Consider the following 17,918-nt stretch of genomic DNA (forward strand, 5'->3'; position numbering starts at 1 on the left):
ACCCAGGAAAGAGGTGATCTTGTAACTGAGCATCCCAGCAGTACAGAGACAGAATTTCTTCTTCCTTGGGGGCACCTTTGTTTTTCTCTTTTAAGACTTTCAACAGATTGGATGAGGCCCACTCACTTTACGGATGGTAATCTGCTTTATTCAGAGTCTACTGATTTAAATATTAATCTTATTTAACAAACAAACAAACAAAAGACCTTCACAACAACATCCAGGCTGATGTTTCACCAAATAAGGGGGTACTGTGGTCTAGGTCATGTACTACAAAAGGAACCGTCAACAAAATATTCAAATCTAGGTAGACCCTATGGAACACCTTCTGGTTATGGTATGGGTGGTACTCTTCCTGAATGGGATGACCCCATTCTTGTTTGTCCAGTGGAAAGAAAAGGAATGGCTGGACCATTGAAACCCACAAACAGGTGCTTCAGCATTGGAGCAGAACCCTCAACATTGAAATCAAGGAAGCAAGTGAGCAACAAATACGTTGGACCACAGAGCATTGCCTCTTTCCTCTGCACAGGGTGGTGTTCTTTCCCAGTGGCTGTTCTGCCTCCCTCCCTGCCCCCCAAACACTCCTCAATATCTGTTGAACTCACTGCTACCGCTTGTTTCATGCTTCATTTTTTTTTAAGTTTATTCCTAATTTAAAAAAAAAATTATTTTTAAAATTTCTTTTCAGTGTACCAGAATTCATTGTTTATGCATGCTTCATTTTTTGACCTGGGTTTTAGGCTCTAATCTTGTAGCTCATTCAGAATGTATTTCTCTCTTCTTTACTAATCCAAACATGTCCCATCACGTCATGTCACATTCCACTATCTTTCATCTAGGAGTCTTTTCTGCCATTTTTCGCTCCTCTAGCAAAAATATCCCTTGAGGCACTTGCATCCATGTACAACCAACAGATAATTACTTTCATGGGAAATTGTCAGGTGGCACAGTTTTCCTTTTGCACTTCTCTTGGGAATATATATTTAAAAAAATCAAACCACAAGCACATTTTAACAAAGTTATAATAAAAAACTTAATTAACAGAAAATAACATAAACCTATAATGAATTGGCTGTATCACATATTGATAGCAAGAACAAAAACAAAAAAGGAGCTCTGATCTCCTGTCATCTCGTGGCTGCCTTTTGGTGTCCAGGAGTCACAGTTCCCCAGCTGTCACAGGGCTTGCCTGAATGTGTTGCTCTAGGAGCCCTTTGCATGTCCACATCAGAGTGTCTGCTTCTCCATCTGTCAAAGGCATCAGATGCTGGAAGGTAGGCAGCAGACCCTCTCTCAGGAGCTCTGGTATTTTCTGTTTGTTTTTGTTTTGTTTTGTTTTGTTTTGTTTGAAGATGTCTTCAGCCAACTACTTAAGACTTCTGTTGAGCTGCTCTGTTATGGTCATCTGCTGATAATCTTTACAGTATAATGTCATTGTTGGGTACCCATCTGGATTTTTTCCAAATGGAAAGCAGTATTGTTTTTGCTAATTCTAGAAGATAGAGAAGGAACTTTATTTTGTAAGTGGTCAAACCATCTTTTTCTCTTTTGTGTTTTATTCTGTAGACCCTGAATTATTCCTGCTTCCATCTCTAAAATGATGAACTTGTATTACCTTTTCATCCTAAAATCTGATGACTATTATCACCACAAGGGAGTTATAAAATTTTTGCAATCAGGAACTATATTTCATATTTGTTGAGTATCTTCATATAACAACGTTAGGTACTCTAAAACTATTTGGTGAGTGTTAGACGTTCAATTCTTGTTTGCCCCAAATGGTTTTCTGTCAAATTAATAATTGGGCAACAACTATGTAAAGTCTGTCTAAAAATATCTTCTTTCAGAATGTTAGATACTTTGAAATTTGACTGAGAGACCGAGTGTATGTAAAGGAGAAAATATCCTTGAGAGAAAGAAAAGAATCTAATCTTTTTTTGAAAGTAGAGAAGTATTGGAGTCATCTCAAGTCAATGAATTCCATGTACCTGCAATTACTATTCCAGTAATTACTATTACTATATCGTTACTATTAGATATACTTTAAATCAGTCTTTGAATGAAAAGTATATTTCTGAAAACACAGAGTTAGCCAGATGATAGCTAGAGTGATTGATTAAAAACTCACTGGCTGTTGGCTTCCCAAGGCAGCGTTAGGAGGTCAGAGGCAGTGCAAAAGAGAGGGTAGGGAAAATCCTTTCTAATTATAACTATGAAGGTCTCAAGAGATGAATTTGAGATAGAAGAGATGTTATTATTCAGAAAAAAGCAACTAATACCTCAAGACTTTTAAATATGTACCCACAATTTCATAGCAGGTACTTGAGAAGGGTGGCTATCCCAAACAATTCTTTTTCCCAGGGCAGTGTATGTTCTCTTATTCTGGACTCAGTGAGGAACAAGTCCGTTGCCTCAGTTCTGCTGAGCACATTACCTGTGGATCAGTGTTGGTCTGAGTCTTCAGCAATAATGAAGGTGTGTCTGAAGAGGGTCTGGGGCAGCAGGAATAATGAAAATCACCCCAGAGAAGGAAAAGGAGGGGCACCTGGGTGGTTCAGTGGATTAAAATCTCTGCCTTCAGCTCAGGTCATGATCTCAGGGTCCTGAGATCGAGTCCTGCATCGTGCTCTCTGCTCGGCGGTGAGCCTGCTTCCCTTCCTCTCTCTCTACTTGTGATCTCTGTCTGTCAAATAAATAAATAAATAAAATCTTAAAAAAAAAGAGTAGGAAAAGGAAAACATATGGAAGAGCATAAGGGGCAAAGAGGGAAGAGAAAAAAGGTATACAGATGCAATACCTATTGATTTAGAATGGTTGGATATGGCTATTTTGGTTAACAGAAAGCTACCCCTCATTCTTGGTATAAAAGGAAGAAAGATTCTTACAAATATCATATAACACTAAAACTGAGCATAATCGAATTTACTTTATATGATGGCCAAAGTCTCATGGTTTTAAATTATTTTCTGAATCTTTAAGACAAATCTAGTCCTGTTGAGTCTGAATAGATAGATTTTACTATATCTGTAGTGTACCAAGGACAATTATTTCTGATGCCATTTGTGGTCATGAATTACCGTGCTCTGCTCTACCGATTCCAATTTATTACTTTAACAGAAAAGAGAAAACATTTCGGTGAAAGAGGAAGCAGAGAAATTCCAATGGATCAGCCACACAGTACTAAACTGTCTTTGGGATGGAGAAAACGCTGTTGTTGACACATCTTTTCCTTTTTCTTGACACAAATTAGGTAACTCCCTGACTTACTATCTCTTCATGAAATTGGTGGGGGTGTGATAAATGTCTCTTCAGTATAGAAAGGTATTCATAACAAAGAGTGGTGATAAGAAAAATGCCCCTTTCTCACAATAGATGGAATAACTCACGTTGTACATAATGTGTACATATGTATTTCGTTGTTGTAAATCCTGGTGTCCCCAATAAGCTAAAGTCTGATTCGTCATCAGATTCATGAGCCCAACCCTCTGATGAATCAAAAGTATCAAATCAGAGCAAAGCTCCTGCCCTTTACATGTGGGAATTACACAGGAGGAGCTCAATGGGTCTGTATTAAAACCACCACTTTAATTTTTGTTAAACAATTGTATTTATTTATTTGAAAAAGAGAGAGAGAGAGGAAACAAGGGAAGAGAAAAAAGGTATACAGATGAAATACCTATTGATTTAGAATGGTTGGATATGGCTATTTTGGTTAACAGAAAGCTACCCCTCATTCTTGGTATAAAAGGAAGAAAGATTCTTACTCCAGGGAGGAGCGGAGGGAGGGGAGAAGCAGCCCCCTCGCTGAGCAGGGAGCCCGATGTGGGGCTTGATCCTGGGACCCTGGGATCTTGACCTGAGCCACTCAGATGCCCTAAGCCACCACTTTAAAGAAACTGTTTCTTCCTCTCAAAAATCATTTTGGAATTCTGATGTATATTAATGTAAGACTCAAAGGGACTTTTTATTTCTGCATTTCCTGAAAGATATCCCAGATAGATGGATGACAAACTTACTTTTGATTATTTAAAAAATATACATTCAACATTCATTCAGAAATATTTATTGATATCCGGTTTTGATAATTATGATATGCTATAACATTAGGGGAAGGCAGGTACAGGGAATGAAAAATTAAAAGAAAATCCTGTATTGAACTCCGACTATTTGCCAGGAACTGACAGGCACTTGGTACACAGTGGCAATGAAGGAGGCAGAATTCATTATTTCTTCCTCTTCTCAGTTACAAAAATTATCATTTAATCATAAAGAAGTCTTCTTCACTGCCATTAAATCCCATGTGTGTCTCAACTTTTCTAGAAAAACTTGATTTTATTATTTACTGAAAACTTCCACCGAGTTAAGCGCTTTCTAGGTGTTTTCCATATTTCATCGCTTTCTTCTTCACACCTGTAAAATAAATGTTGGTACCCACAATTCACAGATGAAGAAACTGAGGTGAGAATAAGTGAAATGAGCTGCCCCATAACACAGAGTAGCTGAACTGGGGCTTTCACTTGGGTTTGTGTAAATGCATTGGTGTCCTCATCCTACCTCCCAACCCTCCACTGATAAGCATCACTGTCATGCTTTTCAGACTTAAATTTTCTCTCAGGAGAAGGCCCACCAGATCCCTTTCCTCATAGCTCAATTTTTTTCTTCCTTTTTCCCCCCCCTAAATAATTAGCAGACTGTGTTATATAAGTTTCAGGTATGCAGCATAATGATTTAACAATTCTATACATTAGTGCTCACCACAGTAAGTGTAGTCAGCCTCCGTCACTGAATATCATCACAGTCTTATTGATGATATTCCTTATGCTGTTCTTTTTACCTCTGTGATTTGTGTTGTAATCAGAAGTTAATGTCCTTTAATCCCCTTGACCTATTTCACCCACTAGCCCCCCACCTCCCCTCTGAGACCAACTGGTGTGTCCTCTGTATTTAAGGGTCTGTTGGTTTGTTTGTCCCTTTTTTTGTTCTTTTGTTTTGTTTCTTAAATTCTATGAGTGAAATCATCTGGTGTTTGTCTCTCTCTGACTGACTTATTTCTCTTAGCGTAATACTCTCTAGCTCCATCCATGTTACAAATGGCAAGATCTCATTTGTTCTTTTGGCTGAGTAATATTCCAATGTGTCTGTATACAGCACTTCTTTATCCATTCATCTATGGATGGATGCTTGGGTTACTTCTGTATCTTGGCTATTGTATATAGTGCTGCAATAAGCATAAGAATATAACTTTTTGAATTATATCAGTCTTGGTTTTATTTATTTATTTTTGGTTTTGTCGTCGTTGTTTTATGTGAATACATAATACATTATGTTTTATGTGAATACCTAGTAGTAGAATTACTGGATCATATGGTAGTTCTATTTTTAATTTTTGGTGGAACCTCCATACTGTTTCCCATAGTGGCTGTAACCAGTTTGCATTTCCACCAATCGTGCATGAGGGTTCATTTTTCTTCACATCCTACTGCCCTCCAAATTATTATACTGTAACAATTCAATGAAAGGTTTTATAGTCTGGGCAGAACAAGGGGCCACTGTGGTAAAATCTGACTTCACTGATCCCTATAAAAATTTTGCAGGTTAATTTTACATCTGAGGAACAGAACGTGTAGTTACTATATTGGACATTTTTTATAGTTTTTGATATCCAGTGTCCGTTTCGAAAGAACTTAATTATAACTGCCATGAACAATGAATGAAGTGGCCAGAATCATTGCTTCTTTGACAGAACCAGAACTTATTACTTTACTTTTTTCTGTATTAACCGTACATGTCAGTCATTTCTAAGGTTGGTTTCCCAAATTAGGGACTTTGAATTTGAATTCTGGGAGACTACATAGATCCTGGACGTGAGAAAATGATTTTGCTGGAGTAGAGAAATCAGGTCGCTCTTTTGGAATAAGTCTTTAGCTGTACAATTTAAATGTGGAGACCCTGATTAAGCAATAAAAGAAAAATGCACGCTAAGAGGAAAGGCTAATCTTTTCCAGTTAGGAGAGAAGAAGGTCGAGGTATAATGTATGGTAAGGCTTTATGTAAGGCATTTGATACTGGTCTATTGGATGAGCTTAGTGAGCATAATAATCAACTAATTTATGTTATTAAAGATCAAACCTAAAATATATTTTAGGTAAAAATAGGTAAGACCAAATGAATTTTGTTTTGCATGGAACATATTAACATCATTGTGCCTGGCCATTTTGTTTTCAATGGAGAAGTTATGGTACAATAAACATTTCAAATCCTTATACATTTTAAAGGGAAAATTAATCCCTATGTTCTAAATTTGATTTGTACTTAAATCAAATTTAAGGTTGTATGGTAAAGACTACTTGATGTCTAAAGAAGTGTCTAGGTTTTGTTTTTTTTTTTAAACAATCATTTCTGTCAGTTTTTACTAAGAGTAAAATGACTTAGGAACCAGAAGGCTTTACAAGGTAGAGCCAAGTTGTTCGAGCAGGTTCCACATTTAGTGTCATATACCATTTCATTTTTATCAGGATGCATCTCTGAAAATAAATATGAAAACTGAGGATATTAAAAACATGGACAGTACAAAGGTAGTGAATGAGTCAGTTTCTAAAGCCAATATTTTCATCATGTCATCACTTAGTAATAAAAACAGTGCATCTCCTCATTCCGTCTCTTACTTTCCCAGAGAAAGATTCTACTTGTGAAATGGACAGTTGAACTCAGTTTAATACAAACAGGAAAGTATGGCCCTGCTGCTCAAGGAGACTTATACCTGGTAGGGGAGACAAACGAGGGCCAACACATAATGAGTAAGTACAGCATCCTGAAGTGTTGTATTAGAGCTTCAAAATGTGCTGGGATATGGACAGGGAAAGGATGAATGTGGTAGAGAACAGACTGTGAAAGTTTGATGGAGGAGGAGAGAACATGAAGATCTTACCAACTTCAACACCTTAACTAAAACAACGGCATGCATGGTTTTACTGTTTACCAAGGGAACCAGGAACACGAAATAGTATGGACTGTAAGTTTGGGCTTCTCCTGCCTGTTCTCTTCTCAGCAACACGCCCCCCCACCGGCCCTCACAACTCGGCTCCCTGCTGGTGCATGGGTTAGGAAGGTTCTTGGTCATTCTTAATTCCAACATTCCTTTGGAATTAACCTGTCTGAGCTCATTAATCCAGAGTAGGTTAACTTCTGGATAGGCCATTAAAACCATCTTCTACAGTATTTTAGTTCAACTTTTATTCCGTCATTGCACTCATCACTTTGCTTAAAGTGAGGTCCAGGATACCTGCCCCTTATATGTGTTTAATATGCAATCTGACCAATAAACCAAAGACAGAGAAGGGAGGTGCTGAGAGGAGAACAAGAGAGATAACTAGATTAAAAAACAACAACAACAAAACAACTGAGAAAGTGGGAAACAAGAAAAATAAAAGGAGATGAGTTGACTGAAAAAGCATGTATTTATTGAAAAATGAGTGGGTTTAAGTCGGGAGACCTAAATCTCACACTATATTAGCTGAGCTCCGTTTCCCAGGTTCCCATTGATGGGCAGCTCTCCATGCTCAAGAACCCAATATTTAAATATTTTACTTTTACACATGATCTGATCCTGAATGCAAGACAACTAACTACTTTACCAGGGACCCAGTCAAAGGATAATCGCTTTTGACACTGGAGGAAAATCCAGCCCTTTCTTAAAGGATTTTCAAGTGAAATCTTGCATAAGATTTATTCCAATTTCTGTCTTGAGAGCCGACTCCAGAATCCAATCCTCAGTGAAATGCAGTTCTACTCCATTTACAAAGGGCTACTCCGTGAGCCCTTCAAAGGCAGGGACAGAGCCTGGTGACTGGTCGTTTTTGTGTTCTGTGCTCCTAGCATGGAGAAGTGTCTGAGAAACATTGGTTAAGGATGGTAACAAAATCATTCTTTCTCCAGCTTCAGAAGAGCTCTTCCCCCACCCACTCTCCTCTTCAGCTTATGAAACATGTTGACCCAAATTACCTTCTGCTGGTTCATTGTACCCTGAGCTCTCTGAGTGGGCAGTCTGCTCTCTTTAGACTCAAGCATAGGAAATGGGTAACCCCTGTCATTCGAAGTCTTTGGTGTGTGTTGCTGGATATGCTGCTTGCTTTGACCACACCTCCTGCTCCTCTCTTGTTTGATTTCAACGAAGGCTGAGCAGCTCTAGAAAGAAGTGTAGTCCACAGCCTTTCCTTCTAAACTGCTTGAGGGACAAGATGAACAACAAGGCAGGAGGGTACATTTGGAAGGACTGTGGGGTCTCTACGCTGAGCGCTTCCTTGATCTCCCCTGAAACAGTTCTGTGATCTGGGGTATGGAAAAGGTTAACTGGCTTCCTCCTCCCTCCCCCTCTTCCTGTGAGGCGCTGTTGCTGTGGGCGCAGGTTCAGCCTGGGAGAGCTTATGTGCTCTTGCTTAATTGTTGGGAAGCTAAAAACAGACCTGGAACAGTGAGAAGCAAATTGTTTCCTGGGTGCACCGTTCAGTGGAGAACTGCTTAAATCACTCCAAGCCTTCCCCCAATTGTTTCTGAAATAAGGTGGGACTGAAGTAACTAAGGAAATAAAGGAAATCACAGAAAATCAAGAGGAGAGAAAACTGCTTCTCACAATTCAAATTACGGTCAGGCAGCTCATTTACTAAATATGCCAGGCAGCCATTCCCTTTGCAGCCTTCTTCCTTCCTTACCAGCACGGCCCCTGGGCTGTGGGGTGTGGGGCACATGGTACCAGGATTTCAAAGGGGTGATTCTGGCTCAGGCGGGTTTGTAGAGCCTCACCCCTCTGGGGCCTCCCATTCCCCCGCTCACAGGCCACCAAGATCACCCCAAGCCTGGGGCGGTCACAGGGACTCAGCGAGGGAGGAAAACAAACATCCACCCTCGATTGTCTAGAGTCCCCATTGTAGGATGCTCTTTGGCCTACCAGAATCTCTCAGAGATTATTTTAAAAGACCAGCATGATCCAGAAGATTCCAGCTACAGTATTAGGTAGCAGTCTAGGTAGATCCCATGTTTGAGAACTGTGCTTCGTATATAATGTACCTTGATGGCAGTGGCTCAAGCTGTCAGATCCCGTAAAAGCCAGAAAAAGAAGAGCAGAATACTTATTGCCTGAACAGTTTTGAAATAGGAAATGCTTCTGGCATAAAAGGAGCTAAAATTTATGCTAATCATCAAAATCATCCCAAATCTGAGTTATTAAAACCAATATTTTTAAAAAGCCACAAGAACCCAGATAACAGATTTTAAGAAGACTAGGTGATTCTAATTGACATTAGTAAGAGAAGTTTAGCTACGAGTTAGCAGTTAGCATGGTGGTAAGGGGCCAGCGTTGCTCACTTCCTCTGTCCTTTTTATATGATGTTTGGGCATAAAACCATTTTTTACATGGAGAAAAACAGCAGGTTCAGTGTGCGGAAAATTGAGATGTTGGTCATAAATATATAAGAAAATATACCAGTGTTTATTTTCATTGAAAAGCATAATTTCCATAGGAGATGAAACAGAAGCTTTGGGTTCTGTCTGGTATTAGCTTTTGATGAAATTTTCATTAATTTGGTCTTTTATTTTTTGTATTGGTTTTCATGTGTCTGTAAGAAACCACCACCAGATGAATAATCTTATACTAGTACCTAGCACCTGGTCTCATGCATGTTTATCATGCAGGGTAACAAACCCAGACATACAGGAACTCTACAGAACAAAATAAAAGGGCAACTCCGACCCTGGTATACCAACAAAGCAGTAAGGGGCATTCTGATTTGGTTTTAAATATAATTTCTATTTAGTAGTGCCCGACTGGCTCTTTCGGAAGAGCTTGCAACTCTTTATCTCAGGGTCATAAGTTCAAGCCCCACACTGGGTGTAGTGATTAAACAAACAAACAAATAATAAATAAATAAATAAATAAATAAATAACTTAAAAAAAACCCCACCCCATATACTCTGTTTAAACAGATAAGAATCCCTGGGGCTCCTGGGTGGCTCAGTGGGTTAAGCTGCTGTCTTTGGCTCAGGTCATGATTCCAGTGTCCTGGGATCGAGTTCCGCATCAGGCTCTCTGCTCAGCGGGAAGCCTGCTTCTCCCATCCCTCTCTCTCTGCCTTCCTCTCTGCCTACTTGTGATCTCTGTGTCTGTCAAATAAATAAATAAAATCTTAAAAAAAAAAAACAAACAGATAAGAATCCCCTCACAACTTAGAAGACCTTTCTAGGAAGTGTTTTTGTTTTTTGTGGGGGGAATTTCAGCAGTTAAAATGGAGAAGGGATGTGGCCAAAAGGAAAAGGTACATATATCCTTTTCTTCTGCCACCCGTATAATATTTCTCATATGTATTGTTTTCTTAGATGCCAGGAATAAGGATGTACAAGTGTGCCCAGTGCCAATCTGCTGATCTACTTGCTAGAGTCAACATAAGATGAAGAAGGGATAGCAAAAAGCCATTATGAAGAAAAAAATCACCCTGAACCTCCCAAAATCAGGCCTTGAGATCCAGCAGAAAGACAGGGTACTGTAAAAAATTATACAGAATTCTTTTTTCTTAAAGATTTTATTTATTTATTTGAGAGAGAGAGAGAGAGAGAGACAGAGTCAGAGAGTGTGGCAGGGGGTCGTGTAGAGGGACCGGGAGAGGGAGGGGGAAACACTCTCAAGCAGACTCTGCTGTGATCTTAGAGTGGGACATGGGGCTTGATCCCTCAACCCTGAGATCATGACCTGAACTGAAACCAAGAGCTTGATGCTTAACCAGCTGAGCCACCCAGGCACCCCTCCACTGAATTCTTGAATGCTAACGTCAGAGAATAATTTTCAAAAAGTTAAAACGTGAATTTCATACAAATACAGAATGAACACATGTCAGACATTACCTGACTCATTTATTAATGAAGAAGTCTGTAAATCATAAAGCTGGTTCAAAGAACATTTGGGGAGCAGGGTGTTTGTAGGTAATTTAATAAAAGAAAGATTGTTACAGTAGAAACAAACTGATCAAACTGTCTCCAACAGTACAATAAACTATAACATTTGGGGTTCTTTTTTTCATCTGAACAGAAAATACTATGTATTAGACACAGGTCTATAACATGTAAGTTCACAGAACCTGAGCCTTTAATTTATATTTTAAAGAGAAAAGTCAAGCGTTGGTGGATTGTTTTAGAAAATTAAGTAATCCTTGAGCAGGCCTGTTCAACACTATTTCAGCTTGACATTGAAACAATGTACACTCATCCTTTTGTTCTTGTTTACAAGTTATAGCTAACTTTTCTCAACATGTGACTTAAGGAATCCTGAATTTACCACCTAATCATTTGCTACATTTTTTTGACAGCATGATGCTTGGTAAAAATGAAATTTTAATCAAGTCTCTGTCAACCTTTTGTCACTTCCTTGATTCTCTCAATATTGGTAGTTGGAAATTGTGTACTTTGCCGATTATGAATTAGGCTCACTGATTGTTTCATTTCTCAGCCTCCCAGCTTGTTGAGTGGGAAAAATGTCAGTGACAGGAGAACCTGTTCTATCCATGACATGCAAGGGTATTGTGATGTTAGCTACACCGACTCCCCTCAATTTCCATCCCCCCCCTCACACACACACACACACACACACACACACAACACACCAGAATACACCCAATGGGAGTGATGAGTGTAGACAACTTAATGAGGAACAGGAAAATGCAATACTCCAGAGGAAGCGAATCTTCCTTTGGGTTTCTTAATTAGCTAAGCAATAGAACTACAGACTCTTTACATTGCTCTGGACCTTAGAGGTTAACTATTCCCATTTCTCTCTCGAAGCAGAAGTCTACAGAACAGCCTGTGATCTTTGCAAAATGCAAATTTAATCGTGTCACTCTTATGTTAACATCAGTCAATGGCTCTCCATTGCCCTCAAGATAAAGTCCAGATTCCCTAACACGCCTTACAAGGTCTGGCCCCTCTTATCTCTCTCCGGCCTCAAACCTCCTCACTCTTCTTTTTCCCTCTGCTCTGTGGGTTTGGTTTAGTGTTTCTTTTCTTTTTTTTATAACTTTTTTTTAAAAGGTTTTATTTATTTATTTGTCAGAGAGAGAGAGAACACAAGCAGGCAGAGCAGCAGGCATAGGCAGAGAGAGAAGCAGGCTCCCCACTGAGCAAGGAGCCCGATGTGGGACTCGATCCCAGGACTCTGGGATCATGACCTGAGCCGAAGGCAGTGGCTTAACCAACTGAGCCACCCAGGCGTCCCTGGTTTAGTGTTTCTAATGTGTCCTGTTCCCATTACCTTCCACCATAGTCTGTGTCTTCTCTTCATAGTCCTCAGGGCTGGTTGAAAGCAGATCTTGTGAACTCCAGCCAAAGGTCCTTTTTTTTTTTTGCCCCTTGGTGTGGTATTCAATATCTTTTATCCTTGAGCTGGAACTCTGTGACAACCTGGAAGGAGGCTGGCAGGTCAGGCAATTATGGGAATGACAGAAATGTAACACCCTGAAATTCTGGTCCGTATCTGACAAAGTCACTCATGCTATCTTTGAAGAAAATGTGAAGAGATGCAGGTTGCATAGTGCTGAGTAAGATTTCTAACTGGTTGAACATAAAACCCCAAAGGGGCATGAATGAGAGGTCAGGAGCATGCTTGAGGGAAGCCTTCTCACTGCCTTCTGTAGGCAATTATTTCGACAAATGTTTTGGAGGTAGACTTCAATGACAGGCTGGTGAAACTTTCAAGTGGATTCAAGTTAGAGAAAGTTAATATTTTAGATGTAGATGAGTTGACAAAATGCTCTTGACATATTAAAATAATGGATAATATCTAAGCAGACAAATTTTAAGTGGATGATCATCATGAAACAGCACAATGATAGGAAAGGGTGAGAATGATTTGGAACACATTTTTGGTAAGTCACATAAGTCCCCATAGTGACATGATTTCCAGAAAAAGGTCGTCCCTTGGCAGAATTGGTGAAAGCATTAGTATTTGTATCAATAAAGGGTTTAGCATCTTTTTTTTTTTTTTTCTGACTTGCTTAATTCAGAGCTGGGAATCTGTTTAGATTCAGGTATTATATTTCTGGTTGCTGGAAAACCAGGATGTGTCCAAAAGAATATACATAAGATAGACAGGTGACTGAAGCTTTGTGTTTGGAGAGTTGGTGGAAGACGTCTGCATTATTTAGCTTAGAAACAAGAATGTGAATATAATAACTGTTTTCAAATACTTGGAGGCTAGTACATGGATGAAAGATTTATTTTATTTGGTGTGGCTCCACAGACAGAACTAGGAGCTTTGAGGGAAAGTAGTAGTTAGGAAAAGCAGCTTAAAATAGCTCCCTTCCGATGGAGAAAGTGTCACAAAACCAAGCTCCCTCAGGAAGCTGTGAGTTCCTTGTCACTGACAGGATTCAGAAGAGGCTAGACCGCCAGGGACTTGGTGGAAATGTAGAAGGCACTAGTATTAGGGAGAGGGTGTTGGACTATAACTCCTTTATGTTCTTTCACCTTAAACATAATTGTCTCTTTATTAAGACCCATATTTTACATGGCACATGCACTTAAATATGTCTGAGGAGCAACTTTCTCAGTAGCTTCTTATGTAACTGGTGTGGTGTAATGGGAAAAGCCCAGGTTCTGAGAGCAAATTGGCATGGCACCATCTGGCTGTCTCATCTTGGGCAAATCACTTAATTTCTCTGAATCCCTGTTTTGCAAACTGAAATAGGACTAATATTCATTTATAGTTGAGATAAAGCAACAGGAAAACATAAATCTACATTAAAACTATAAGTAATATTGTGGAATAAGCTAAGTGAACATGACTGGACAATGAGGGTCACGAGAAGTCCGGTGAAGGCTGGATCACTGTGAACAGGAAAATAACAGTTAACAATTTACAGTTTTTGCTATGTGCCAGGTACTGTTCAAAGAACTCGTATTCATGAGCTCATTTTATCCTTGCCAGAACCTCATGAGAAAAGCTACCCACAGAGGAGTGAGTGACTTCCAAGAGGCAATGGCAGTTGCCAAGCCAGGAAATGAACCCAGGTGGTCTGGGTTCTTCACTGCCTATGAAGAAGGCATCACGGGTGGGCCGTGTTGGACCCATGGTGGGGTTGCAGTCAAGGCCAAAACCAATCCTACAGGGAGTTCTGGAGCTGGCATGGCCCTTCAGAGTTGTCCCAAATTTGGGCAAGGGGGTTGGACTTTTGTATCTCCACATGAACCCAAGGTTACCCCCAGGGGCCACCAATAGCTGAGGACTAACAGGTACTGGAGGGCGCAAATCCTGGTGATGTAAGCAGCTAGGAGGGTACAAAGCCAATCTCTCCCAGCGCTGGGGGCGCAGGTGCATGAGTGAAGAGGAGATCTACACAAATAGTCCACTACCCCTGGCATAGACCAGGCAGGGTGGCGACGACTCTTACTTACAGAGGCCGTCAGGTGTGGCAGGCTGTTCTAAGTGCCTTAATCACATGGACTGATTTAATCCATGTAATACTCCTGTGAGGAAGAGGTTTTTACTTACCTTCTAAGGTGAAGAATGGAAACACAAAGAGATTTAATAACAGGGGCAAGATCACTCAGCCATTAACTGGCAAATGGAGCTTTTTCTTTTTTTTCTTAAACACTTTTTAAGAAATTTGCATCTGACAAACTCTGCTCTTCGTGGTGTACATTTATGCGAATTTTTTAAAAAGGCAGGTAGATACAGAGCAGTTCCTTTACCTGCCAGGGCCCCTTTCTAGTCAACCCCTGCTGCTGCTCCCAGACCCACTAACCACTGATCTCTTTTTGGTCCTATGATTTCCCTCTTCCAGAAGGTCATATAAATGAAAGCATACAGCATGCAGTTTTTGAGCTTGCCTTCTTTCACTTACCATAATTAGTGCACCTGAGCTTCACACATGCTGTTGTGTGAATCAGTGCAGAGCTGGAATTGGAACATGGGCTCCGTGATGCCAGTGTCCCTGCACTGGGACCACTGTGGGGCACAGGGCTTTCCCGTGAGCTATGAAAGCACATTGTAGGAGGGCAGGAAATCTCAGAGCCTCTTCTGCTCTGAGATCCCCCTCTCTCACTTGTTACTTCTGGTGTGGAAACAACTGTGGTCCTCTGGCTTCCATCCCGAGAAGGGACAGTGTGCCAGGCCACTCTTTAGGTCCTCACAGCACCAAGACCTTCAGACATATCTCTTATCCAAGTGGTGGGAAAAGTGCTCCAATTCTCAGAGGTTTCTTGCTCTGGGAGTGCTTTGTTCTGACTCTTCTAGGATTTGGCCTTTGATAAAGCCAAATCTCTAAATCTCCAAAAAACACTCCACTCCCCACCCCAAGGGTCTGTGTCTGCTAATGTCACTAATGAGCTTTGGAAGTAGCCAAAAAAATGTACTCTATTTCCCTTAGCCCCAGTTCTACTTACTCCCTATAGACTGCAAGGGGAAATAGGACTGTGGAAAAAGGGAAAGATGCATTGCTATTATTTTGGGCAGCAGAGGACATGGTAAGGTTAGCACTGCAATTGGGGTGGGGGTGGGTGGAGTAGAGGCAGTTGTGGCTTGTGGAACTTGACAAACCTCCCCCTGTGTCATGATATAGCGTTGACTCTCCCTGAGGACCTCACTTTCTATCAGTGTGTACCAGTGTCTTTCATTGTGTGATATATATATTTTTAAAGATTTTGTTTATTTATTTGAGAGAGAGCACAAGGAGGGAGAGAGAACAGAGGCAGAAGCAGACTCCTTCCTGAGCAGGAAGCCCAACATGGGGCTCGATCTCAGGACCCTGGGATCATGACCTGAATGTTGTGACAGCAGACACTTAACGGGCTGAGCCACTCAGGTGCCGCACATGATATGTTCTTAAATATGCCATCTGGCATCAAGAAAGAAGTTGACTAAGGGTGGTCATTGCCTGCACTTTAGGTTGCTCATTCTTTGCTTTAACCCTTAGTGAATATCAGGACCAAGTCTTCCTCGCTCAGTTTTGTCTTCCAAACCTAGCATAGTGATTTACATGGTAGGTGCTCCAGAAATATTTATTGTGTGAATATTTGTGCATGGTAAGAATGACAGCTAAGATTGGCTTTGGGTTAAAAAAAAGAAAAAAAGAATTACATCCAACACAGTTGAAGTAGTGATGCTCTTGTAATTTGGAAGAAAGGGCAATGCTGGTTTGGGAAAAGGGAAAGAGTTTTTCCTGAGATAGGCTCATATTTTTATATTCAGGAGGGCCCAGAGAGTATTAAATGGTTTTTCCTTGGAGGCTCGAGAGTTTCTAGTGTGATGGCTAGAACTGTGGTGCAGCCTTCTCTTCTCAGCCCTTCTGCCACAGTATACAAAGTCCTGGAGGTTCTAGGGTCCTGAACAGAATCTTTTGAGCTAGGATCAGCCCTGTTCATCTGCTGTCAGGATGCTACATGGAGCTTTGTAGAATAGCATTCCTCAGGCCAACAACCAGCTTCCACAGGGGAGTCTCCCTCATGGAGATCCAGACACCCCAGCAGGTGTCACTTAAAGTCACTCATGGAGAGAGGCACAGAAGAGGAAACAATTCCAGATAAGGACTTGGTTTCCCCCAAATAGGGAGTTTGTTTCTCTCATTGATTTCCCCATTTATTTCCTGTTCTTTTAAAAGCAGTAATAACCATGGAGCTGAAATGTCTGCCTGGTCCATTTCAAATTAGTTACATGACATTTAGACCCCTTTCTACATCAGAGGAATAAGGAAAAATTCAGAGCAAATTACTTTAAATGCTTTACTACTCTGTCTTACGTTGTCTGTCTCCTTCATTTTTGGAATGACTTATTGGCTATAATATCTTAACAATTCCAAGTCAGATTTTATAGTTTTCTTACAAAAAGACATCTTTTGTAATGAATTTTCCACTCAGGAAATAATAGGGCATAAGTCACCGGTCAGTGCCAGATGGAGCACAAAATCAGCCTATTTTTTACATGTTTTACCTACTTGAGATATTTAAATATACTTTTTAAAATTTTTGATTACATAAGCAAAATTATTTTGCAATCTGTTATTTTTATTTATTTATTTCAACAACAAAGTTGTTGAAACTAATCCTTTTCTTTCTGTTTATGATTGTGTGGGAAAAATGTGTTTACTCCTTAAGATTGTTGGAACTTAAAATGTTAGCTTGAAACTGCATATTGATGAGTTGCAATATTTTGGCCAAAACCTTTCTAAGTATTAAGCAACCAAAAATTAAAGAAAGTACAGCTAAAAAGATTTCCTCATTGTAATAAAATGTGGATGTGAGGTTAATGATAATCCTAATTTGGAGCTTAATTTGATAGAAAGTACAAATTTAAACCTTCTCAAAAATATTTATTGTACACTTACCATGAGTAAGGCTAAGCTCTGTAGAGAATAAATCGATGAATCAGATCCATTTCTTGTCCTCAATGTACAATTTAAAGGGAGATAAGGCAAAAAGCAACTCTAACCGAAAGCTACTTTGTAAGTGACAGGTACAGGCTAAGGAATTTGGAAAAAGCATGTATTACTTCCCCCAAAAGATGAAAGAACAATCTGAGAGGTATTGGTGGCTTTTGAGTTATTTCTGGAAGGATGATCTATAAAGGGAAAAAAGGGAAATCCTTCTAGGTAGAACGGTATATATACATAATTTGTAAACATAGGAATGTAGGTATCCCTTTGAATTTGTATTTTTATTTTTTGGGGATAAATACCCCGTAGTGTGATTACTGGATTGTAGGGTAGTTCTATTTTTAATTTTTTTAAGGAACCTCCATACTGTTTCCCACAGTGGCTGTACCAGTTTACATTCCCACCAACAGTGTACAAGGGGTCCTTTTTCTCCACATTCTCACCAACACTTGTATCATTGATTTTAGCCATTCTGACGGAGGTGAAGTGATATCTCATTACAGTTTTGAT

The sequence above is a fragment of the Lontra canadensis genome, unplaced genomic scaffold (assembly GCF_010015895.1).
Source record: "Lontra canadensis isolate GAN:19392208 unplaced genomic scaffold, GSC_riverotter_1.0 scaffold56, whole genome shotgun sequence".
Lineage (NCBI taxonomy): Eukaryota > Metazoa > Chordata > Mammalia > Carnivora > Mustelidae > Lontra > Lontra canadensis.